Source organism: Carcharhinus amblyrhynchos, unplaced genomic scaffold, assembly GCF_965287045.1.
Source record: "Carcharhinus amblyrhynchos unplaced genomic scaffold, sCarAmb.v2.hapA chromosome_204, whole genome shotgun sequence".
In the NCBI taxonomy this organism is placed as follows: domain Eukaryota; kingdom Metazoa; phylum Chordata; class Chondrichthyes; order Carcharhiniformes; family Carcharhinidae; genus Carcharhinus; species Carcharhinus amblyrhynchos.
The window spans coordinates 22,549-46,924 of record NW_027649944.1 but is presented as its reverse complement, the minus strand read 5'-3'; the positions used below and the strand labels follow the sequence as shown (position 1 = coordinate 46,924).

Here is a 24,376-nt window from a genome sequence, read left to right as displayed (position 1 = left end):
TCTGAGCTAACATCCCAGACTCTCCCACAAGGGGAAACAACGTCTCAGCATGTGTCTCAGTAAGATCACCTCTCCTTCTGAACTCCAATAAATACAGGCCCAATCTGCCTAATTTCTCCTCATAAGAAAATCCCTCCATATCCGTGATCAACCGAGTCAACCTCCTCTCGACAGCCTCCATTGGCAGGATATCCCGATTTTTATATCCATTCCCTATGGGATAAAGGCTAACATTACATTTCCCTAATCCTCGCTGAAGCTGCAGGCTAGCTTCCTGGGATTTATGCGTGAGGACCCCCCAATCCCTCTGTGCTGCAGCTTTCTGCAGTCTTTCTCCATTTAAATCATATCCAGCTCCTTTATTCTTCCTCCTTCTGCATCAATCCTGGTCCACTCCTCCATCAACCCCCCTCACCCCTGTCTCACAGCACCAATCCCTGCCTTCACACAAGGGGCAATACCTGCCCCTGTCCCTCCCCCCTCACCATTCAACACCTCAAACAGGATTTGAGAAGGAGCGTTGAACTGGCACCTCCTTCAATGACCTCTCACTGGATTCACCGCCCCCAATGCTCTCTACACTGGCAAAATTAAACACAGAGAAGCTGATTGCTTTGTGGAACACCATTACCCTGCCCAAAATCCATTCCAACTCGGGAAAATTACACCATGGAGTTAAAGATAGAGTAAAGCACCCTCAACTGGGCAGCACTCCCTCAGCACTGACCCTCTGACAGTGCGGCACTCCCTCAGCACTGACCCTCTGACAGTGCGGCGCTCCCTCAGTACTGACCCTCTGACAGTGTGGCACTCCCTCAGCACTGACCCTCTGACAGTGCGGCACTCCCTCAGCACTGACCCTCTGACAGTGCGGCACTCCCTCAGCACTGACCCTCTGACAGTGCGGCACTCCCTCAGTACTGACCCTCTGACAGTGCGGCACTCCCTCAGCACTGACCCTCTGACAGTGCGGCACTCCCTCAGCACTGACCCTCTGACAGTGCGGCACTCCCTCAGCACTGACCCTCTGACAGTGCGGCACTCCCTCAGCACTGACCCTCTGACAGTGCGGCGCTCCCTCAGCACTGACCCTCTGACAGCGCGGCACTCCCTCAGCACTGACCCTCTGACAGCGCGGCACTCCCTCAGCACTGACCCTCTGACAGTGCGGCACTCCCTCAGCACTGACCCTCTGACAGTGCGGCGCTCCCTCAGCACTGACCCTCTGACAGTGCGGCGCTCCCTCAGTACTGACCCTCTGACAGTGCGGCACTCCCTCAGCACTGACCCTCTGACAGTGCGGCACTCCCTCAGCACTGACCCTCTGACAGTGCGGCGCTCCCTCAGTACTGACCCTCTGACAGTGCAGCACTCCCTCAGCACTGACCCTCTGACAGTGCGGCACTCCCTCAGCACTGACCCTCTGACAGTGTGGCGCTCTTGAACCTCTGCCTGAATGAAAGTGCTGTGAGTTCTGGTGGTCACGGATCCTGGCTGACCTCGCAGATGTAAATGTTCTCTGAGTCAGAATGTCTCCTTGTATCAAGAGCAGAACCAGGGAAAATGTCATCTGCAGCATAATGAGACGAGATTTAATCCAGCTGCTATTCAGTTCGTACAAATTATTGAGTTTATTTAATCTCTAACCCTGTGCTGTACCTGTCCTGGGAGTGTTTGATGGGGGACAGTGTAGAGGGAGCTTTACTCTGTATCTAACCCCGTGCTGTACCTGTCCTGGGAGTGTTTGATGGGGGGACAGTGTAGAGGGAGCTTTACTCTGTATCTAACCCCGTGCTGTACCTGTCCTGGGAGTGTTTGATGGGGGACAGTGTAGAGGGAGCTTTACTCTGTATCTAACCCCATGCTGTACCTGTCCTGGGAGTGTTTGATGGGGGACAGTGTAGAGGGAGCTTTACTCTGTATCTAACCCCATGCTGTACCTGTCCTGGGAGTGTTTGATGGGGGGACAGTGTAGAGGGAGCTTTACTCTGTATCTAACCCCATGCTGTACCTGTCCTGGGAGTGTTTGATGGGGGACAGTGTAGAGGGAGCTTTACTCTGTATCTAACCCCGTGCTGTACCTGTCCTGGGAGTGTTTGATGGGGGACAGTGTAGAGGGAGCTTTACTCTGTATCTAACCCCGTGCTGTACCTGTCCTGGGAGTGTTTGATGGGGGGACAGTGTAGAGGGAGCTTTACTCTGTATCTAACCCCGTGCTGTACCTGTCCTGGGAGTGTTTGATGGGGGACAGTGTAGAGGGAGCTTTACTCTGTATCTAACCCCGTGCTGTACCTGTCCTGGGAGTGTTTGATGGGGGGACAGTGTAGAGGGAGCTTTACTCTGTATCTAACCCCGTGCTGTACCTGTCCTGGGAGTGTTTGATGGGGGACAGTGTAGAGGGAGCTTTACTCTGTATCTAACCCCGTGCTGTCCCTGTCCTGGGAGTGTTTGATGGGGGACAGTGTAGAGGGAGCTTTACTCTGTATCTAACCCCGTGCTGTACCTGTCCTGGGAGTGTTTGATGGGGGACAGTGTAGAGGGAGCTTTACTCTGTATCTAACCCCATGCTGTACCTGTCCTGGGAGTGTTTGATGGGGGACAGTGTAGAGGGAGCTTTACTCTGTATCTAACCCCATGCTGTACCTGTCCTGGGAGTGTTTGATGGGGGGACAGTGTAGAGGGAGCTTTACTCTGTATCTAACCCCATGCTGTACCTGTCCTGGGAGTGTTTGATGGGGGACAGTGTAGAGGGAGCTTTACTCTGTATCTAACCCCGTGCTGTACCTGTCCTGGGAGTGTTTGATGGGGGACAGTGTAGAGGGAGCTTTACTCTGTATCTAACCCCGTGCTGTACCTGTCCTGGGAGTGTTTGATGGGGGGACAGTGTAGAGGGAGCTTTACTCTGTATCTAACCCCGTGCTGTACCTGTCCTGGGAGTGTTTGATGGGGGACAGTGTAGAGGGAGCTTTACTCTGTATCTAACCCCGTGCTGTACCTGTCCTGGGAGTGTTTGATGGGGGGACAGTGTAGAGGGAGCTTTACTCTGTATCTAACCCCGTGCTGTACCTGTCCTGGGAGTGTTTGATGGGGGGACAGTGTAGAGGGAGCTTTACTCTGTATCTAACCCTGTGCTGTACCTGTCCTGGGAGTGTTTGATGGGGGGACAGTGTAGAGGGAGCTTTACTCTGTATCTAACCCCGTGCTGTACCTGTCCTGGGAGTGTTTGATGGGGGACAGTGTAGAGGGAGCTTTACTCTGTATCTAACCCCGTGCTGTCCCTGTCCTGGGAGTGTTTGATGGGGGACAGTGTAGAGGGAGCTTTACTCTGTATCTAACCCCGTGCTGTACCTGTCCTGGGAGTGTTTGATGGGGGGACAGTGTAGAGGGAGCTTTACTCTGTATCTAACCCCGTGCTGTACCTGTCCTGGGAGTGTTTGATGGGGGGACAGTGTAGAGGGAGCTTTACTCTGTATCTAACACTGCTGTTACCATAGAGACAGACCATGAACCGTTTCTGGGTCTATTGTCAGAATAGAGAATAAATCCCCGATGGCTTCAGCTAGAATGCGATGTTGAATGTTATTATTAGCCGCTTCCATTCTGGAACGCCGTTCCGGGACACCAACCATGGAATGAGAATCCTGAAATCATCTGGGATAAGGTCCTCAGATTTTCAGGTTTGAGGCCGGTACCACCCCATGGGGAGGGGTGGGTTTACCATGCCCACCCCGTGGGGAGGGGTGGGTTTACCATGTCCACCCCATGGGGAGTCTGGGTGGGTTTACCATGACCACCCCGTGGTGAGGGGTGGGTTTACCATGACCACCCCGTGGGGAGGGGTGGGTTTACCATGACCACCCCGTGGGGAGGGGTGGGTTTACCATGTCCACCCCATGGGGAGTCTGGGTGGGTTTACCATGACCACCCCGTGGTGAGGGGTGGGTTTACCATGACCATTCCAGCGAGTAGTTCCCCACAATGTACATAACAGCCATCCTGCGATCTCCAAAATGAAAATGCCAGCTCGAAGCTCTGTTTGATGGTCTGGTATTGATGGAGACATAGACAAGTTGTTACAAATATCCAAAACTTGCCCAGACAACCAGGAGGTGTGATCAGCTGCCTCATTACATCCCTGGGAATGGCCGGGAGACCCTGGGTGTGAGAGGAAGCAGATACAGCAGGACCATTTACAGGATCTGTTCCCCATATTGATTCATGGCCCCTCCAGGTGAATTAATCTTCTCCAGGAACCTCCACCACTTGTCTGAACACCAGAGAAAGGCTGAGGCACTCCTTCAGCACACGCTGGGAGTCTTCCGCCTGGACCATGGGATCGCCGTTTACCCGTGGACAATTCAAAACATTCATGACCACAAATGGAATGAGACGTGTGTGTCCGGTACCCTATCACCTGTCGCTAAGTGTCCTGGGGGAGTAAGCAGTTTAAAAACAGCATGATAAACAAATTCCTGGGATACAGAATGAGCGCAGTTCCCTTTATAACTCCAGGGCAACACCGTAGATGAAACCAGGTTTCCCCTGGTGAACAGGCCAGGCCTCACTTTTCCACAGCTGAGTGGGGAAACGGAGGGAAAGTGAGATGCCCAGAGAACGGGGGCTGTGATTGGTGTGAGTCTGATGGGGTTTTTAAATTGGAACATACTCTCCATGTGTGAATTTGAGGAGACAGCAGCCCACGGATTCCAGGAATAACCCTCCCAAGAACAGAACCAGGGTCAAACACCGTCAGAACTGGAAAAAAAATCATTCAAAAAGGTGTTGACTGCCTTGGCCTCCAGAAACACCGGACATACTATCATTGGCAGTGTACATATCGAGGGGTAACTATACCCACCGTGGGCTTATAGGAAGGCCTCTGAGAGGGAAACACACCTCTCCTCTCTCTCTCTCCCCTCTCTCTCTCACTCTCTCTCTCTCTCTCTCTCTCTCTCCCCTCTCTCTCTCTCTCTCCCCTCTCTCTCTCTCTCTCTCCCCTCTCTCTCTCTCTCTCTCTCCCCTCTCTTTCTCTCCCCTGTTTAATTCTGCCTGTCTGTGATTTTGGCCTTTCCTTGTCCAGTTGCAGTGAGGGTGAAGCTGTATTTGTGTCAGTTGGTGTTAGTGATGAGCTGGGAGGGCGGTGGTGGCTGTATTCTCTGTATTTCTCAATGACCCTCTTGTAGTCAGTGTGCAAAAGTCAGTTGCTGATCCCCACGTGAGGAATATTACTGCAGTCAGCCAGATCCCGTCCAATTAACCGTCACTGAGATCACACTGAAATACACATTTCCAGGAGGCAGCTCACACTCGTATCAACAACCTGCAGATATCAACTTGCTGCTGGTAAAGGGAGCACATTACTGTGACCAGGTCCCTGACAGAGCTGGGAGGGGGAACCATGAGGCAGGACAGAGGACAAAGCTCTGAGGGTAAGGGCAGGTCCGACACTCAAACATTCGTCATGAGTGGAGGGAGCTTTACTCTGTATCTAACCCCGTGCTGTACCTGTCCTGGGAGTGTTTGATGGGGACAGTGTAGAGGGAGCTTTACTCTGTATCTAACCCCGTGCTGTACCTGTCCTGGGAGTGTTTGATGGGGACAGTGTGGAGGGAGCTTTACTCTGTATCTAACCCCGTGCTGTACCTGTCCTGGGAGTGTTTGATGGGGGGACAGTGTAGAGGGAGCTTTACTCTGTATCTAACCCCGTGCTGTACCTGTCCTGGGAGTGTTTGATGGGGACAGTGTAGAGGGAGCTTTACTCTGTATCTAACCCCGTGCTGTACCTGTCCTGGGAGTGTTTGATGGGGGACAGTGTAGAGGGAGCTTTACTCTGTATCTAACCCCGTGCTGTACCTGTCCTGGGAGTGTTTGATGGGGGGACAGTGTAGAGGGAGCTTTACTCTGTATCTAACCCCGTGCTGTATCTTGTATCCAGTTGTTTGATTGGGACAGTGAACAAGTCCGTTCCTTTTGGAACCTTGCTGTTAGTTTTTACCTTACATGAAAACATTGAATATAGGGGCAGGAGGAGGCCATTCGGTTCATCGAACCTTGCCCACCATTTGTTATAATCTTGCCTGATACCCTTACTCAGCAGCCTGATCTTGCCTTCCCCCATGACCTTTCACCCCCTTCACCCCAGAAGCTCTAACTCCTCCTTGGAAACATTTGGAGTTGAATATTCTCCTCATCTCTGCCCTACACAGTCTGCCCTCCGAACTCAGTCTGTCACCCCCCAATCCTGGACACCCCGACCATCTGCAACATTCTTCCTGCGTCACCCCTGCCTGCTCTTGTTGGATTTTGATGTTTCTCTGTGATTCCCCCTCATTCTTCCCAACTCCAGTGAAAACAATCCAGCTGCTTCTGTCTCCCCTCGTATATCAGTCCCGCAGTCCCTGGAATCAGCCTGGTAAACCCTTCGCTGCACTCCCTCGAGAGCGAGATCATCCTTCCAAAAGGAGACCAAAACCAAAAATTCCAATGAGTATAACCCCAGTCTATCAGCCGCTCCTCATAAGCCGACCCTCTCAACTCCGGAATCAACCTAGTGAATCTCCTCTGCACCCCCTCCAGTGCCAGTATATCCTTTCTCAAGTAAGGAGACCAAAACTGTACACAGTACTCCAGGTGTGGCCTCACCAGCACCTTATACAGCTGCAACATAACCTCACTGTTTTTAAACTCCATCCCTCCAGCAATGAAGGACAAAATTCCATTTGCCTTCTTCATTACCTGCTGTACCTAGAAACCAACTCCTTGAGATTCCTGCACAAGGACACCCAGGTCCCTCTGCACAGCAGCATGCTGTAATTTTTTACCATTTAAATAATAGCCCATTTTGCTGTTATTCCTACCAAAATGGATGATCTGACATTTACCAACATTTATTCCATCTGCCAGACCCTCACCCATTCACTTAGATTATCTGTATCCCTTTGCAGACTCTGTGCATCCTCTGCACACTTTGCTCTTCCACCCATCTTAGTGTCATCTGCGAATTTTGACACACTACACTTGGTCCCCAACTCCAAATCATCTGTGTAAATCGTAAACAATTGTGGCCCCAACACTGATCCCTGAGGCACACCACTAGTCACTGATCGCCAGCCAGAAAAACACCCATTTACCCCCACTCTTTGCTTTCTGTTGGTTAACCTTCCAGGTGGTTCGAACCTTCAACACTTGAAGCCGAGCCTTTAAAACCACCACAACACTTTCCCCCTTCCAAAGAATTAGAACTATTTCTGGTTTATGTTCATGTCAGTCACGTTACGTTAGAATATGGACTTTACGAGAACTGTGAGCCTTGAAAGCTGAAAGGTTACCCAATAGTACAACCAGTCCCAGTAATGGTCACCTAACCTGGACGTTGTACTTTTTGCTTTCAGCGATTGTCATTCTAGAATTTGGTCTCTGGTCACATTTTGCATCTTGTCCGCAATGCAATTGGACTCATGATGATTGAGGAGCTGGAATCGATCAGATTTCTCCCCAGTTTGACCTCACCATTGTGAGTTTGTGTGCAATAATAATGGGCAAGTCCTTGGTGACAACCCCGGGTGTGGAATCCTGAATGCAAACTTGTCCCAGCTGTGAATTTGGTAATTCTGGATATATTTTTTATCATGTATATAGTCTTAGTTTGCAGTCTGAAAAGTTTATGATCGAGTGTAATGGGTACTTTCAATAAATTGGTCCACACCGATCTGTCAAAGATGAGCTCTGACAGATATGGAATAGTTGTTCTCAGATCCAACATTGCAATGTGTAAATCTTACTTCGTTTGTCGACATTAAGAATTAGGGTTTTTACCATATGAATCATTTACTCAGGCTGTTAGATTTTGGGTAATGGGAAGAAGAAGTAGTGTGTTCGATATTCCACTTCTCAAGGCATTCTTAAATGGCTTACCACTAAAGTACAGCCCATCATTCATGATGATTTCTCTCTGCATATTAATAAATTGAAAATAGCCCTTTGAGTGTGCAGGGCAGTTGTGCTTGACATTTGGAAAATTGTTGAATAATGGGGTACTTGGTACTTTGACAAGATGATGCTGGTGAAATCAGTAAGACATGAGAAAGGGGTTTTTGGATGGAGGATGGGCAGGAACTTCATGTGGAATGAGTGGTGTTTCATTCCGATTTGGGAAATGCTCTGGAATGACTCAGATTTCCTCAATATCATTGTCCTTTCCCAGCCAATAAAGTGTGTCTCTTGTGAGTCTTCTTGTCTGATACATGACCGTGTGATGAATGATGGCCGTGTTGAAGAGAATCGTGTTGCAAAGATTCCAGAGTGATGAGCTGGCTGCCTTTAAAAATGACTCGCAGGAGATGCCTCCTTCAACCAGTCAGATCAGAGTCATCTGTTGGTGCACATTGAGTCTGGTCCCCTTTCAGTCATAGTTTTCCGCAGTGTCTCGGGTGTCGAATCTTTTGCTGTTTCTCCTTGTCACTGTTGACATTTGCACTGAGTGAAATACACCACATCGGTTTAATGAGCTTGTATTCCCTTGTCCTTGATACAGTGCTACACAGCAGACTTGTGAGAAAAGTTATAGCTCCAGGACTAAAAGGGGCAGTAACGATGTGGATACAAAATTGGTTGAATATCAGGAAGCAGAGAGTAATGGTCAAGGAATATTTTTGGGGCTGGAGGAAGACTGGAATGGAGTCCATGAAGGTTCAGTATCGGTTCCTTTGCTTTTCCTATGATATATATTAATGAACTAGGTCTTGGTGTGCAGGACAATTTCAAAGTTTGCAGATGATACGAAAATTGGAAGTGTTGTACTCTGTGAGGAGGACAGTGTAGAAGTTTGAAGGAATGTGGACACGTCTGTGGAGTGGGCAGAGAGTTCAGTGTCCAACGTGGAGGGACAATATGAAGTCAGGGGTAAAATTGTGAAAGGAATGCAGAGGGATCTGGGTGGAACTGTGCACAGATCAGTGAAGAGAACAGGACAGGTGGAGAGAGCCGTCACTGAAGAGAACAGTCTTCTGGAATAGAAACATAGAGGATCGGAACAGGAGCAGGCCATTCGGCCCTCCGAGCCTGCTCCATCATCATCATAGCTGATCATCCAACTCAATAACCTCGTCCTGCTTTCTCCCCAAAACCTTTGATCCCAAGTGCGATATCCAGCCGCCTCCTGAATACTTTCAATGTTTTGGCATCAACAACTTCCTGTGGGAATGAATTCCACAGGCCCACCGGGTGAAGAAATATCTCCTCACCTCCGTCCTCAATGGTCTACCCCCAATCCTCAGACTGACCCCCTGGTCCCGGACTCCTGAGACAGATATCACTTATTTAAACAACATTTATTTTATCAACATTTAAACTATCTTTAAACTCCTTAACAGATTAAACTGCATTTATTTCAATGCAAGAGGCCTGATGGGCAAGGCAGGTGAACTCAGGGTATGGATGGGCACATGGGACTGGGATATTATAGCAATTACTGAAACATGGCTAAGGGAGAGACAGGACTGGCAGCTCAATGTTCCAGGGTACAGATGCTATAGGAAAGATAGAACAGGAGGTAAGAGAGTAGGGGGTGTTGCATTTTTGATCAGGGAAAGCATCACGGCCATACTGAGATGGGATATATCCGAGGGTTCACCCACTGAGTCTATATGGGTAGAACTGAGAAATAAGAAGGGGGAAATCACTTTGATAGGGTTGTACTATAGGCCCCCAAATAGTCAGCAGGAAATTGAGGAGCAAATATGTAAGGAGATGACAGATAGCTCTGAGAAAAATAGGGTGGTAATAGTCAGAGATTTTAACTTTCCCAACATTGACTGGGAGAGCCATAGTATTAGAGGGTTGGATAGAGAGAAATTTGTAGAGTGTATTCAGGAAGAATTTCTCATTCAGTATGTGGATGGCCCGACTAGAGAGGGGGCAAAACTTGACCTCCTCTTGGGAAATAAGGAAGGGCGGGTTACAGAAGTGTTAGTGCGGGATCACTTTGGGACCAGTGACCAGAATTCTATTAGTTTTAAGATCGCTATGGAGAATGATAGGTCCGGCCCATAAATTAATATTCTAAATTGGGGCTAGGCCAATTTTGATGGTATCAGGCAGGAACTTTCAAAAGTTAATCGGGGGAATCTGTGGGAAGGCAAAGGGACGTCTGGTAAGTGGAAGGCTTCCAAAAGTGTGTAAACCAGGGTTCAGGGTAAACACATTCCTCTTAGAGTGAAGGGCAAGGCTGGTAGAAGTAGGGAACGCTGGATGACTCGGGGTATTGAGGTCCTGGTCAAGGAGAAGAAAGAGGCAAATGACATGTATAGGCAGCTAGGATCAAGTGGATTCTTGAATAGTATAAGGGGTGCAGGAGTAAGGTTAAGAGAGAAATCAGGATGACAGAAGCCAGAGGGTGGTTGTAGAGGGTTGTTTTTCAAACTGGAGGCCTGTGACCAGCCGTGTGCCTCAGGGATCAGTGCTGGGCCCACAGTTATTTGTCATTTACATTAATGATTTGGATGAGAATATAGGAGGCATGGTTAGTAAGTTTGCAGATGACACCAAGATTGGTGGCACAGTGGACAGTGAGGAAAGTTATCTCCAATTGCAATGGGATCTTGATCAATTGGGCCAGTGGGCTGACGAATGGCAGATGGAGTTTAATTTAGATAAATATGAGGTGAAGCATTTTGGTAGATTGAACCAGGGCAGGATTTACTCAGTTAATGGTAGGGCATTGTCTACCTTAATGTTTCTCAAGAAGCCCAATACCTCCTCCTTTTTGATCTCAACATGACTCAAACTATCTACACATTCTCTCCCAGACTCATCATCCACCAAGTCCTTCTCTTTGGTGAATATTGATGCAAAGTACTCATTTAATACCTCACCCATTTCCTCTGGCTCCACACATAGATTCCCTCCCTTGTCCTTGAGTGGACCAACCCTCTCCCTGGTCACCCTCTTGCTCTTTCTATATGTGTAAAAAGCTTTGGGATTTTCCTTACTCCTACTGGCTAATGCTTTTTCACGACTCCTTTTAGCCCTCCTTATCCCTTGCTGAAGTTTCTTTCTCCTTTCCCTGTATTCCACACTTGCTTCGTGCGTTCCCAGCTTCCTACCTTTAACAAATGTTTCCTTTTACTCTTTGACTCGGTTCACAATATCTCTCATAATCTGAGATTCCCAAACTTGCCATACCTATCCTTCATAAGAACATAAGAACATAAGAAATAGGAGCAGGAGTAGGCCATCTAGCCCTTCGAGCCTGCCCCGCCATTCAATAAGATCATGGCTGATCTGTCGTGGCTCAGTTCCACATTCCCGCCCTCTCCCCATAACCCTTAATCCCCTCTCTTATCAAAAACCCATCAACCCGCATCTTAAAAATATTTAGCGAGGCAGCCTCCACCACTTCAACGGGCAGAGAATTCCAGAGATTCACCACCCTTTGAGTGAAGAAGTTCCTCCTCAACTCCGTTCTAAACCGCCCCCCCTTTATCCTGAGGCTGTGCCCCCTAGTCCGACTGTCCTTTCTGAGCGGGAAGAGTCTCTCCACCTCTATCCTATCCATAGAATAGGATAGAGGTGGAGAGGCTCAAGCTCCGTGACCTGGGCCTCGGCTCCTTCCTCTGTGACTGGATCCTGAACTTTCTAACTGACAGACCACAATCAGTAAGGATCGGCAACAACACCTCCTCCACAATCATCCTCGACACCGGTGCCCCACAAGGCTGTGTTCTCAGCCCCCTACTATACTCCTTATACACCTATGACTGTGCGGCCAAATTCCCCTCCAATTTGATTTTCAAGTTTGCTGATGACACCACCGTAGTGGGGTCGGATCTCAAACAATGTCGAGACAGCACAGGAATGAGATAGAGAATCTAGTGAACTGGTGCGGCAACAATAATCTCTCCCTCAATGTCAACAAAACAAAGGAGATTGTCATCGACTTCAGGATGCGTAAAGGAGAACATGCCCCTGTCTACATCGCCAGGCAGTAGAAAGGGTCGAGAACTTCAAGTTTTTAGGTGTCCAGATCACCAACAACCTGTCCTGATCCCCCCCCATGCTGACACTATAGTTAAGAAAGCCCCACCAACACCTCTACTTTCTCAGAAGACTAAGGAAATTTGGCATGTCAACAATGACTCTCACCAACTTTTACAGATGCCCCATAGAAAGCATTCTTTCGGGTTGTATCACAGCTTGGTCTGGGCTCCTGCTCTGCCCAAGACCACAAGGAACTACAAAACGTCATGAATGTAGCCCAATCCATCACACAAACCAGCCTCCCATCCATTGACTCTGTCTACGCTTCCCACTGCCTCGGGAAAGCAGCCAGTGTAATTAAGGACCCCACACACCCCGGACATTCTCTCTTCCACCTTCTTGCATCAGTAAACGATACAGAAGTCTGAGGTCACGTACCAATCGACTCAAGAACAGCTTCTTCCCTGCTGCTGTCAGACTTTTGAATGGACCTACCTCGCATTAAGCTGATCTTTCTCTCCACCCTAGCCATGACTGTAACACTACATTCTGTACTCTCTCTTTTTCTTCTCTATGAACGGCATGCAAGAAACAATACTTTTCACTGTATTTAATACATGTGACAATAATAAATCAAATCAAATTTTAAGTTCTGCAATTTAAATTGGTTTAGGATGAGCATGTGATGTTTCACTTCAAATAAGATTCAAATGACCCACTAGGGAGCTTTTATCAAACAAAGTTTATTTAAGAATATAGTTAACATGTACAGAAAGAAAATTAACAAAAACTTTTACAAACAAAAGTAACAATTATGATATTGTCTAACCCTTACCAAATATATGAAATGTTCCAACCAAATAAACTTCCCCGTATAAAATTCTTGCCACAGGTTTAGCACAAAAGATACGAATGCTCACGTGATGCTGAATCTCAATCCTTTGGGTGGAGAATTCAAACTCTGACTTCCCAGCCTTGTAACTTCTAGAAGCCCTCTGGATATACTCACAGATCAACTCAACATCAGAACAACTTCCCAAAACACCAGAGACTCGAGGTAAGCCAAGCAACAACAGGAAATTTTTCACTCCAGGGGACCGACTTCCAGCTAACCAGCAAGGTCAGTAATACCAGGGAGAGAGAGGGAGAGATAGTGCTTGTCACTTGATAGTCAGGGTAGCTTCCAAAACCCAAACTGAAAGGAAGTCCTTAAATTTGTAGAATCCTACACAGCAGAAGGAGGCCATTTGACCCATTGAGTCTGCACCGAGCACACTCCCACCAAGACCATATCCCCATCACCCGATGCATTCCCCGAGCTGTTGGGTCTGACATTGGGTCAACTTAACATGGTCAATCCATCCAACCCACACATCATTGGACAGTGGGAGGAAACCAGAGCTCCCCAACACACAAACTTCACACAGACACTGACCCAAACCCTGAATCAAACCCAGGCCTGGCACCGTGAGACACCAGTGTGAATCACTGTGTCACCGTGCTGCCCCGGGTCCCTGGCGCTGTGAGACAGCAGTGTGAATCACTGTGTCACCGTGCTGCCCCGGGTCCCTGGCACTGTGAGACAGCAGTGTGAATCACTGTGTCACCGTGCTGCCCCGGGTCCCTGGCACTGTGAGACAGCAGTGTGAATCACTGTGTCACCGTGCTGCCCCGGGTCCCTGGCACTGTGAGACAGCAGTGTGAATCACTGTGTCACCGTGCTGCCCCGGGTCCCTGGCGCTGTGAGACAGCAGTGTGAATCACTGTGTCACCGTGCTGCCCCGGGTCCCTGGCGCTGTGAGACAGCAGTGTGAATCACTGTGTCACCGTGCTGCCCCGGGTCCCTGGCGCTGTGAGACAGCAGTATGAATCACTGTGTCACCGTGCTGCCCCGGGCCCCTGGCACTGTGAGACAGTCGTGCTACCCACTGTGCCATTTTGTTTCTCCCTTCTGGGGAGGAATCATCTTTCTTTGACTTGTCAATGAATCTTCCCCCAACAATGCAGGATCATAAAAGATCCCAGAAAATATCTGAGGCCCAAAGGAAAAATAAACAAACCCCCGTTTAAGCCATTGAGGCACAATAAAAGTTATTTAACAAACAGCTAGTGCCACAATGAACCCAAAAGGCGAGCTCACAAACTGCACAGAACATCATTAAATAAAAACCTTTCTTAAAGGTCACTCCTGTGTTTTAATCTGTGCCCAGTCCCGTTCTACTAGCAAACTGTACATTGATTCCTGCTTTAACAATGTCTTGATTTTAAAATTCTAAACCCCTCCCTGGCCTCACCTTCCCATATCGCTGTCATCTCCTCGAACAACACAAACACCAAGATAACTGTGTTCATCCAATTCTCCCCAGTATCTCCCATTTTAATCTTGAAATAACTCTTGTGATGAGAGATGTTATTATGTTAAATATTTTGGGATCCGCACTGTCGATGAAGCAGTCTTGTGTTTTTTCTGAGTGTGAAGATGATGGAATGAAGCTGGTTATTGAATGTCTGGTAGGTTTGGGACATGTAAAAAGTGTGAGTTTGAAAGGCGTGCATCTGAAGGAGATTTGGCCAAGTGACGTTTCGATAAGTAAACCAGCAGTTTGCAGAAATTTGCTTTAGGAGATAAGTAGGGATTTGGATTTTCAGCTGTTACATTTCAAAGGGGAGTAAAAGGTTTTACAACTCAAAAAAAGGTAATAAATAAACAGGACAAGATTATTAAATTTAATCTGACCCAAAAGTGGGTGCAAATGGTAAAGTTGTTTAAAATGGTGCTCAGAATAATAGCATTAAAGATAAAAGAGGCAATTTGGAGGAGTCTTGTGTTATATTTTTCATACAGCAATAGTGGGCTTGTGGTAATATTACTGGGATTTTGAGGTTGAATGTGTATAAGGGAGAGATGCCGAGAGGGAGTTCACCTGTACGTCTCACCAAGTGAGTTTCTGTTGAAGAATGCTCCATGCATTTGAGGCATACAAGGTGATCAGAGGGTTAGATAGGGTGGACAGAGAGAGCCTTTTACCTTGGATGGCGATGGCTAACACGAGGGGACATAGCTTTAAATTAAGGGGTGGTAATTATAGGACGGATGTCAGAGGTAGGTTCTTTACTCAGAGGGTAGTAAGGGTGTGGAATGCCCTGCCTGCAGCAGTTGTGGACTCGCCAACTTTAAGGGTGTTCAAATGGTCAGTGGATAGGCACATGGATAACATTGGAATAGTTCAGGTTAGAGGGTCATTAGATTGGTTCCACTGGTCGGCGCAACATCGAGGGCCGAAGGGCCTGGACTGCGCTGGAATGTTATATGTTCTATGCAGCAAATTTAACCGTGTAACTATAATATCATGTGCTTAAGTCTTAGCTTCTTTTGTTCACAACTTTTTTTTAATTTATTGTTTAAAATCCCTAAAGTGTTACTGGAATGTCGGCCTCTGAATTCAGAACATTCTTTTCATCATTGTCAGAATTGAAAAAAGATTGTGGAGTGTGCCTCAAATTTCACCTTTGGGATTTGTTTTACAAAGTAATTAATATCAGCTGGATTATGACATTGTTCAATGTTATCACCCTTTCCTTGTTTCCTGTTCATTCCCCAGTCCAACCCTCTAATCGAGACCATTCCGCACTTTAATTACTCTTTCCCTTTTTAGATACTAACGGAAAATCTTACAATCTTACTAGGATGCGCCTAGTTTGGGGGCGTTTAAGAGATCCATGGATAGGTTTATGGATGGAAAGGGTTTGGTTTAGGTTAGAGGGTCATTGCTTTTTAACTGGTCAGCACAACATCGTGGGCCGAAGGGCCTGTTCCGCGCTGTAATGTTCTATGTTCTGTGTTCTAATCCATTTTAATATTTCTTACCATGACAAACCTCGGCAATATTGCATATTTTTTTCATTTGTAAGTACAGATTCAAACTGAATCTACCCCTAACTTACTCAGTTACCCAGGCACAGTATTCATAAAATCTTTCTTTCTCAATGGAATATATCTTTGCTGAGACTGAGGAACTATCTCCTCAGATGACTCTTTCTCGACTATCCTACATTTTAAGCTACTTTCCCAGTTCACGTTCGTTAACCTGTCTGTACAACTTCACAATTCCCTTTACTTAAGTGTAGGACACTAGTCTTTGACCCACACATTTCACCATCAAACGGAATGTGAAATTAAATCATGTTATGCACAGCAACCACTTCCATCCAGTAATCCTGTCACGTTGCACATTAGCTGGCCGGCAATTTCCTTCTCCTGGTTGGCACGAGAATGTATTGCACTGAGCACGAAAAGTGACAAAGTCAGTGACTATGATGCTGAATAAATAGTGACTCCACACGGTGACTCCACACGGTGATTCTGTACAGTTACACAGTGAGTGATCCTTACCCTGCTGAATAAACAGTGACTCTGTACAGTTACACAATGAGTGATCCTTACCCTGCTGAATAAACAGTGACTCTGTACAGTTACACAGTGAGCGATCCTTACCCTGCTGAATAAACAGTGACTCTGTACAGTTACACAGTGAGTGATCCTTATCCTGCTGAATAAACAGTGACTCTGTACAGTTACACAGTGAGTGATCCTTACCCTGCTGAATACACAGTGACTCTGTACAGTTACACAGTGAGTGATCCTTACCCTGAATAAACAGTGACTCTGTACAGTTACACAGTGAGCGATCCTTACGCTGCTGAATAAACAGTGACTCTGTACAGTTACACAGTGAGTGATCCTTACCCTGCTGAATAAACAGTGACTCTGTACAGTTACACAGTGAGTGATCCTTACCCTGCTGAATAAACAGTGACTCTGTACAGTTACACAGTGAGTGATCCTTACCCTGCTGAATAAACAGTGACTCTGTACAGTTACACAGTGAGTGATCCTTACCCTGAATAAACAGTGGCTCTGTACAGTTACACAGCGAGCGATCCTTACCCTGCTGAATAAACAGTGACTCTGTACAGTTACACAGTGAGTGATCCTTATCCTGCTGAATAAACAGTGACTCTGTACAGTTACACAGTGAGTGATCCTTACCCTGCAGATTAAACAGTGACTCTGTACAGTTACTCAGTGAGTGATCCTTATCCTGCTGAATAAACAGTGACTCTGTACAGTTACACAGTGAGCGATCCTTACCCTGCTGAATAAACAGTGACTCTGTACAGTTACACAGTGAGTGATCCTTACCCTGCTGAATAAACAGTGACTCTGTACAGTTACACAGTGAGTGATCCTTACTCTGCTGAATAAACAGTGACTCTGTACAGTTACACAGTGAGTGATCCTTACCCTGCTGAATAAACAGTGACTCTGTACAGTTACACAGTGAGTGATCCTTATCCTGCTGAATAAACAGTGACTCTGTACAGTTACACAGTGAGCGATCCTTACCCTGCTGAATAAACAGTGACTCTGTACAGTTACACAGTGAGTGATCCTTACCCTGCTGAATAAACAGTGACTCTGTACAGTTACACAGTGAGTGATCCTTATCCTGCTGAATAAACAGTGACTCTGTACAGTTACACAGTGAGTGACCCTTACCCTGAATAAATACTGACTCTGTACAGTTACACAGTGAGTGATCCTTACCCTGCTGAATAAACAGTGACTCTGTACAGTTACACAGTGAGTGATCCTTACCCTGAATAAACAGTGACTCTGTACAGTTACACAGTGAGTGATCCTTACCCTGAATAAACAGTGACTCTGTACAGTTACACAGTGAGTGATCCTTACCCTGCTGAATAAACAGTGACTCTGTACAGTTACACAGTGAGTGATCCTTACCCTGCTGAATAAACAGTGACTCTGTACAGTTACACAGTGAGTGATCCTTACCCTGCTGAATAAACAGTGACTCTGTACAGTTACACAGTGAGTGATCCTTATCCTGAATAAACAGTGACTCTGTACAGTTACACAGTGAGCAATCCTTACCCTGCTGAATAAACAGTGACTCTGTACAGTTACACAGTGAGCGATCCTTACCCTGCTGAATAAACAGTGACTCTGTACAGTTACACAGTGAGCGATCCTTACCCTGCTGAATAAACAGTGACTCTGTACAGTTACACAGTGAGCGATCCTTACCCTGCTGAATAAACAGTGACTCTGTACAGTTACACAGTGAGCGATCCTTACCCTGCTGAATAAACAGTGACTCTGTACAGTTACACAGTGAGCGATCCTTACCCTGCTGAATAAACAGTGACTCTGTACAGTTACACAGTGAGTGATCCTTACCCTGAATAAACAGTGACTCTGTACAGTTACACAGTGAGCGATCCTTACCCTGCTGAATAAACAGTGACTCTGTACAGTTACACAGTGAGTGATCCTTACCATGAATAAACAGTGACTCTGTACAGTTACACAGTGAGTGATCCTTACCCTGCTGAATAAACAGTGACTCTGTACAGTTACACAGTGAGTGACCCTTACCCTGAATAAACAGTGACTCTGTACAGTTACACAGTGAGTGACCCTTACCCTGAATAAACAGTGACTCTGTACAGTTACACAGTGAGTGACCCTCACCCTGAATAAACAGTGACTCTGTACAGTTACACAGTGAGCGATCCTTACCCTGCTGAAGAAACAGTGACTCTGTACAGTTACACAGTGAGTGATCCTTACCCTGCTGAATAAACAGTGACTCTGTACAGTTACACAGTGAGTGATCCTTACCCTGCAGAATAAACAGTGACTCTGTACAGTTACACAGTGAGTGACCCTTACCCTGCTGAATAAACAGTGACTCTGTACAGTTACTCAGTGAGTGATCCTTACCCTGAATAAACAGTGACTCTGTACAGTTACACAGTGAGCTATCCTTACCCTGCTGAATAAACAGTGACTCTGTACAGTTACACAGTGAGTGATCCTTACCCTGCTGAATAAACGGTGACTCTGTACGGTTACACAGTGAGTGATCCTTATCCTGCTGAATAAACAGTGACTCTGTACAGTTACACAGTGAGCGATCCTTACCCTGCTGAATAAACAGTGACTCTGTACAGTTACACAGTGAGTGATCCTTACCCTGCTGAATAAACAGTGACTCTGTACAGTTACACAGTGAGTGATCCTTACCCTGCTGAATAAACAGTGACTCTGTACAGTTACACAGTGAGTGATCCTTATCCTGCTGAATAAACAGTGACTCTGTACAGTTACACAGTGAGTGACCCTTACCCTGCTGAATAAACAGTGACTCTGTACAGTTACACAGTGAGTGATCCTTATCCTGCTGAATAAACAGTGACTCTGTACAGTTACACAGTGAGTGATCCTTACCCTGCTGAATAAACAGTGACTCTGTACAGTTACACAGTGAGTGATCCTTACCCTGAATAAACAGTGACTCTGTACAGTTACACAGTGAGCGATCCTTACCCTGCTGAATAAACAGTGACTCTGTACAGTTACACAGTGAGCGATCCTTACCCTGCTGAATAAACAGTGACTCTGTACAGTTACACAGTGAGTGATCCTTATCCTGCTGAATAAACAGTGACTCTGTACAGTTACACAGTGAGTGATCCTTACCCTACTGAATAAACAGTGACTCTGTACAGTTACACAGTGAGTGATCCTTACCCTGCTGAATAAACAGTGACTCTGTACAGTTACACAGTGAGTGATCCTTACCCTGAATAAACAGTGACTCTGTACAGTTACACAGCGAGCGATCCTTACCCTGCTGAATAAACAGTGACTCTGTACAGTTACACAGTGAGTGATCCTTACCCTGCTGAATAAACAGTGACTCTCTACAGTTACACAGTGAGCGATCCTTACCCTGCTGAATGAACAGTGACTCTGTACAGTTACACAGTGAGTGACCCTTACCCTGCTGAATAAACAGTGACTCTGTACAGTTACACAGTGAGTGATCCTTACCCTGAATAAACAGTGACTCTGTACAGTTACACAGCGAGCGATCCTTACCCTGCTGAATACACAGTGAATCTGTACAGTTACACAGTGAGTGATCTTACCCTGCTGAATAAACAGTGACTCTGTACAGTTACACAGTGAGTGATCTTACCCTGCTGAATAAACAGTGACTCTGTACAGTTACACAGTGAGTGACCCTCACTCTGAATAAACGGTGACTCTGTACAGTTACACAGTGAGCGATCCTTACCCTGCTGAATAAACAGTGACTCTGTACAGTTACACAGTGAGCGATCCTTACCCTGCTGAATAAACAGTGACTCTGTACAGTTACACAGTGAGTGACCCTTACCCTGCTGAATAAACAGTGACTCTGTACAGTTACACAGTGAGTGATCCTTACCCTGAATAAACAGTGACTCTGTACAGTTACACAGTGAGTGATCCTTACCCTGCTGAATACACAGTGACTCTGTACAGTTACACAGTGAGCGATCCTTACCCTGCTGAATAAACAGTGACTCTGTACAGTTACACAGTGAGCGATCCTTACCCTGCTGAATAAACAGTGACTCTGTACAGTTACACAGTGAGCGATCCTTACCCTGCTGAATAAACAGTGACTCTGTACAGTTACACAGTGAGCGATCCTTACCCTGCTGAATAAACAGTGACTCTGTACAGTTACACAGTGAGCGATCCTTATCCTGCTGAATAAACAGTGACTCTGTACAGTTACACAGTGAGCGATCCTTACCCTGCTGAATAAACAGTGACTCTGTACAGTTACACAGTGAGCGATCCTTACCCTGCTGAATAAACAGTGACTCTGTACAGTTACACAGTGAGCGATCCTTACCCTGCTGAATAAACAGTGACTCTGTACAGTTACACAGTGAGCGATCCTTACCCTGCTGAATAAACAGTGACTCTGTACAGTTACACCGTGAGTGATCCTTACCCTGCTAAATAAACAGTGACTCTGTACAGTTACACAGTGAGTGATCCTTACCCTGAATAAACAGTGACTCTGTACAGTTACACAGTGAGTTATCCTTACCCAGAATAAAAAGTGACTCTGTACAGTTACACAGTGAGTGATCCTTACCCTGCTGAATAAACAGTGACTCTGTACAGTTACACAGTGAGTGATCCTTACCCTGCTGAATAAACAGTGACTCTGTACAGTTACACAGTGAGCGATCCTTACCCTGAATAAACAGTGACTCTGTACAGTTACACAGTGAGAGATCCTTACCCTGCTGAATAAACAGTGACTCTGTACAGTTACACAGTGAGTGATCCTTACCCTGCTGAATAAACAGTGACTCTGTACAGTTACTCAGTGAGTGATCCTTACCCTGCTGAATAAACAGTGACTCTGTACAGTTACACAGTGAGCGATCCTTACCCTGCTGAATAAACAGTGCCTCTGTACAGTTACACAGTGAGCGATCCTTACCCTGTTGAATAAACAGTGACTCTGTACAGTTACACAGTGAGTGATCCTTACCCTGCTGAATAAACAGTGCCTCTGTACAGTTACACAGTGAGCGATCCTTACCCTGCTGAATAAACAGTGCCTCTGTACAGTTACACAGTGAGCGATCCTTACCCTGCTGAATATACAGTGACTCTGTACAGTTACACAGTGAGCGATCCTTACCCTGAATAAACAGTGACTCTGTACAGTTACACAGTGAGTGATCCTTACCCTGAATAAAAAGTGACTCTGTACAGTTACACAGTGAGTGATCCTTACCCTGCTGAATAAACAGTGACTCTGTACAGTTACACAGTGAGCGATCCTTACCCTGAATAAACAGTGACTCTGTACAGTTACACAGTGAGTGATCCTTACCCTGAATAAAAAGTGACTCTGTACAGTTACACACTGAGTGATCCTTACCCTGCTGAATAAACAGTGACTCTGTACAGTTACACAGTGAGTGATCCTTACCCTGCTGAATAAACAGTGACTCTGTACAGTTACACAGTGAGCGATCCTTACCCTGCTGAATAAACAGTGACTCTGTACAGTTACACAGTGAGTGATCCTTACCCTGCTGAATAAACAGTGACTCTGTACAGTTACACAGTGAGTGATCCTTACCCTGCTGAATAAACAGTGATTCTGTACAGTTACACAGTGAGCGATCCTTACCCTGAATAAACAGTGACTCTGTACGGTTACACAGTGAGCGATCCTTACCCTGCTGAATAAACAGTGACTCTGTACAGTTACACAGTGAGCGATCCTTACCCTGCTGAATAAATAGTGACTCTGTACAGTTACACAGTGAGTGATCCTTACCCTGCTGAATAAACAGTGACTCTGTACAGTTACACAGTGAGCGATCCTTACCCTGAATAAACAGTGACTCTGTACAGTTACACAGTGAGAGATCCTTACCCTGCTGAATAAACAGTGACTCTGTACAGTTACACAGTGAGTGATCCTTACCCTGCTGAATAAACAGTGACTCTGTACAGTTACTCAGTGAGTGATCCTTACCCTGCTGAATAAACAGTGCCTCTGTACAGTTACACAGTGAGCGATCCTTACCCTGAATAAACAGTGACTCTGTACAGTTACACAGTGAGCGATCCTTACCCTGCTGAATAAACAGTGACTCTGTACAGTTACACAGTGAGTGATCCTTACCCTGCTGAATAAACAGTGACTCTGTACAGTTACACAGTGAGCGATCCTTACCCTGAATACACAGTGACTCTGTACAGTTACACAGTGAGTGATCCTTACCCTGCAGAATAAACAGTGACTCTGTACAGTTACACAGTGAGCGATACTTACCCTGCTGAATAAACAGTGACTCTGTACAGTTACACAGTGAGTGATCCTTACCCTGCTGAATAAACAGTGACTCTGTACAGTTACACAGTGAGTGATCCTTACCCTGAATAAACAGTGACTCTGTACAGTTACACAGTGAGTGATCCTTACCCTGCTGAATAAACAGTGACTCTGTACAGTTACACAGTGAGTGATCCTTACCCTGCTGAATAAACGGTGACTCTGTACAGTTACACAGTGAGCGATCCTTACCCTGCTGAATGAACAGTGACTCTGTACAGTTACACAGTGAGTGACCCTTACCCTGCTGAATAAACAGTGACTCTGTACAGTTACACAGTGAGTGATCCTTACCCTGCTGAATAAACAGTGACTCTGTACAGTTACACAGTGAGTGATCCTTACCCTGCTGAATAAACGGTGACTCTGTACAGTTACACAGTGAGCGATCCTTACCCTGCTGAATGAACAGTGACTCTGTACAGTTACACAGTGAGTGACCCTTACCCTGCTGAATAAACAGTGACTCTGTACAGTTACACAGTGAGCGATCCTTACCCTGAATAAACAGTGACTCTGTACAGTTACACAGTGAGCGATCCTTACCCTGCTGAATAAACAGTGACTCTGTACAGTTACACAGTGAGTGATCCTTACCCTGCTGAATAAACAGTGACTCTGTACAGTTACACAGTGAGTGATCCTTACCCTGCTGAATAAACAGTGACTCTGATAACTGTGAGCAGTGTTACCGGGACTCTGGTGCAGCTCTGTGTGTGTGTGTGTGTGTGTGTACGCTGCTGGTTTGGTTTTGGAGCTACACTGTTGAATGTTTTGCTCCTATAATCCTGTCCCAAAACCTTGCCTTGTTTCTCTGAATGTTCATCTTCCGTTGGGTACTCGGTATTGAAGAGGGATCAGAGATCAGATCTGCCTCCACCCTCTGGCCCTCTGCACTCTCCCTGATAGGCTGGATGGACTGTGGGTGCCTCCCTGTTAACACACTGACATCTCTGCTCACAGACAACTCCTGGACACAGTGATACCGAACTGCCTGCTGTTTTCTATATTTCCCTCCAAGAGGCTGCAGACAGCAAGAAGGAAGGTCCCGTTTCTCCTCAGGTCAGTCCTGTCATCAGTTTCATTTCTGTTGGGAAGTGTGGGGAAAGCTGCCAAGAGGTGGGGGAGGGACAGGAGTCAGGGTGTGGGAGATAGGGCCTGACAGAGAACATAAGACCATAAGAAATAGGAGCAGGAGTAGGCCATCTAGCCCTTCGAGCCTGCCCCGCCATTCAATAAGATCATGGCTGATCTGTCGTGGCTCAGTTCCACATTCCCGCCCTCTCCCCATAACCCTTAATCCCCTCTCTTATCAAAAACCCATCAACCCGCGTCTTAAAAATATTTAGCGAGGTAGCCTCCACCACTTCAACGGGCAGAGAATTCCAGAGATTCACCACCCTTTGAGTGAAGAAGTTCCTCCTCAACTCCGTTCTAAACCGCCCCCCCCCCTTTATCTTGAGGCTGTGCCCCCTAGTCCTACTGTCCTTTCTGAGCGGGAAGAGTCTCTCCACCTCTATCCTATCCATCCCATTCATCATCTTATATGTCCCACGGGACAGGAGGAAAGAGCCACACAGCCGGGCTTTGGAGAGGGACTGGGGATG

The 24,376-nt window shown here is 46.5% G+C and overlaps 1 long non-coding RNA gene across 1 annotated transcript in view; it reads left to right on the top strand.

The window, feature by feature from the left end:
- The window catches only part of LOC145338872 (uncharacterized), a 64,036-nt gene extending 40,209 nt beyond the window's left edge, over positions 1-23,827 (top strand). The window contains exons 3-4 of the long non-coding RNA XR_013885920.1: positions 12,869-13,096; positions 23,733-23,827. This is a non-coding gene — a long non-coding RNA (uncharacterized LOC145338872). The remainder of the gene's footprint in view (positions 1-12,868; positions 13,097-23,732) is intronic.
- Positions 23,828-24,376: the final 549 nt, after the last annotated feature.